Below are 2500 nucleotides of genomic sequence, written 5' to 3'. Positions count from 1 at the left end.
TGCAGGTAAAATCAGAGGCCAGACAAAGACATCAAATCATTAGAGCAGACATTATAAGTATCCAGTGTAGATGCTGGGAACCAAGCTTACGTCCTCAAGAAGAGCAGCAAGCCATCTGAACCACTGAGCCATCTATCCATTTAAGTCTTTTAATTATTATTACTGTGTGTTTGTGTGTGTGTGTGTGTGTGTGTGTGTGTTTGTTTGCGTGTGTTTGCAGGAAACCTTGAGAGGCCAGAAGAGGACATCAAATTCATTAGAGCAGACATTGTAAGTCTCCAATGTAGATGCTGGGAACCAAGCTTAGGTCCTCAAGAAGAGCAGCCAGCCATCTGAACCACTGAGCCATCTATCCATTTAAGTCCTTTAATTATTATTACTCTGTGTGTGTGTGTGTGTGTGTGTGTGTGTGTGTATGTGTGTGTGTGTTTGCATGTGTGTGCAGGTAACCTCCTAGGCCAGAACAGACATCAAATTCATTAGAGCAGACATTATTAGTATCCAGTGTAGATGCTGTGAAACAAGTTTAGGGACTCAAGAAGGGCAGCAAGCCTTCTGAACGACGGAGACATCCATCCATAATTCCTTTAATTATTATTACTGTGTGTTTGTGTGTGTGTGTGTGTGTGTGTGTGTGTGTGTGTGTGTGTTTGTTTGCGTGTGTTTGCAGGAAACCTGAGAGGCCAGAAGAGGACATCATATTCATTAGAGCAGACATTGTAAGTCTCCAATGTAGATGCTGGGAACCAAGCTTAGGTCCTCAAGAAGAGCAGCCAGCCATCTGAATCACTGAGCCATCTATCCTTTTAAGTCCTTTAATTATTATTACTGTGTGTGTGTGTGTGTGTGTGTGTGTGTGTGTGTGTGTGTGTGCAGGTAATTTCAGAGGCCAAAAGAGAACATCAAAATTAGAGCAGACATTATAAGTATCCAGTATAGATGCTGGGAACCAAGATTAGGTCCTCAAGAAGAGCAGCAAGCCATCTGAACCACTGAGGCATCTATCCATTTAAGTCATTTAATTATTATTACTATGTGTGTGTGTGTTTGTGTGTGTGTGTGTGTGTGTGTGTGTGTGTGCGCGCGTGTGTGTGCAGGTAACCTCATAGGCCAGAAGAGGACATCAAATTCATTAGAGACGAAATTATAAGTTTCCAGTGTAGATGCTGGGAACCAAGCTTAGGGCCTCAAGAAGAGCAGCAAGCCATCTAAACCACTGAGCCATCTATCCATTTATGTCCTTTAATTATTATTACTGTGTGTGTGTGTGTGTGTTTGTGTGGGTTTGTTTGCGTGTGTGTGCAGGAAACCTCAGAGGCCAGAACAGGACATCATATTCATTAGAGCAGACATTGTAAGTATCCAATGTAGATGCTGGGAACCAAGCATAGGTCCTCAAGAGGATCAGCAAGCCATCTGAACCACTGAGCCATCTATCCTTTTAAGTCCTTTAATTATTATTACTGTGTGTGTGTGTGTGTGTGTGTGCAGGTAACCTCAGAGGCCAGAAGAGGACATCAAATACATTACAGCAGATATTGTAAGTATCCAGTGTAGATGCTGGGAACCAAGCTTAGGTCCTCAAGATGAGCTGCAGGCCATCTGAACCAATGAGCAGTCTATCAATTTATGTCCTTTAATTATTATTACAGTGTGTATGTGTGTCTGTGTGTGTTATTTTTGTGTGTGCTCGTGTGTGCAGGTAACCTCAAAGGCCAGAAGAGTACATCAATTTCATTAGGGCAGACCTTATAAGTATCCAGTGTAGATGCTGGGAACCAAACTTAGGCCCTCAAGAAGAGCAGCAAGCCATCTGAACCACTGAGCCATCTATCCATTTAAGTCCTTTAATTATTATTACTGTGTGTGTGTGTTTGTATGTGTGTGTGTGTGTGTTTGTTTACATTTGTGCAAGTAACTTCAGAGGCCAGAAGAGGACATCAAATTTATTAGAGCAGACATATAATTATCCAGTGTAGATGCTGGGAACCAAACTTAGGTCCTCAAGAAGAGCAGCAATCCATCTGAACTACTGAGCCATCTATCCATCTAAATCCTTTAATTATTATTACTGTGTGTGTGTGTGTGTGTGTTTGCGTGTGTGTGCAGGTAACTTCAGAGGCCAAAAGAGGACATCAAATTCATTAGAACAGACATTGTAAGTATCCAGTGTAGATGCTGGGAAACAAGCTTAGGTCCTCAAGAAGAGCAGCAAGCCATGTGAACCACTGAGCCATCTATCCATTTTAATCCTTTAATTATTATTACTGTGTGTGTTTCTGTGTGTGTGTGTGTGAGTGTGTGTGTGTGCGCGTGTGTGTTCAGGTAACCTCAGAGGCCAGAAGAGGACATCAAATTCATTACAGCAGAAATTATATGTATCCAGTGTAGATGCTGGGAACCAAACTTAGGTCCTTAAGAAGAGCAGAAAGCCATGTGAACCACTGAGCCATCTATCCATTTAAGTCCTTTAATTATTATTACTCTGTGTGTGTGTGTG

The 2500-nt window shown here is 42.0% G+C and overlaps 1 protein-coding gene across 2 annotated transcripts in view; it reads left to right on the top strand.

Annotated features, from left to right (window-relative positions):
- Positions 1 to 2500, top strand: part of Glra3 (glycine receptor, alpha 3) — a 646799-nt gene that overhangs the window by 534894 nt on the left and 109405 nt on the right. The window lies entirely within an intron of this gene.

Source organism: Rattus norvegicus, chromosome 16, assembly GCF_036323735.1.
Source record: "Rattus norvegicus strain BN/NHsdMcwi chromosome 16, GRCr8, whole genome shotgun sequence".
NCBI lineage: Eukaryota > Metazoa > Chordata > Mammalia > Rodentia > Muridae > Rattus > Rattus norvegicus.
Note: the sequence above shows the minus strand (reverse complement) of the source record. Positions and strands in the feature narration are given on the sequence as shown.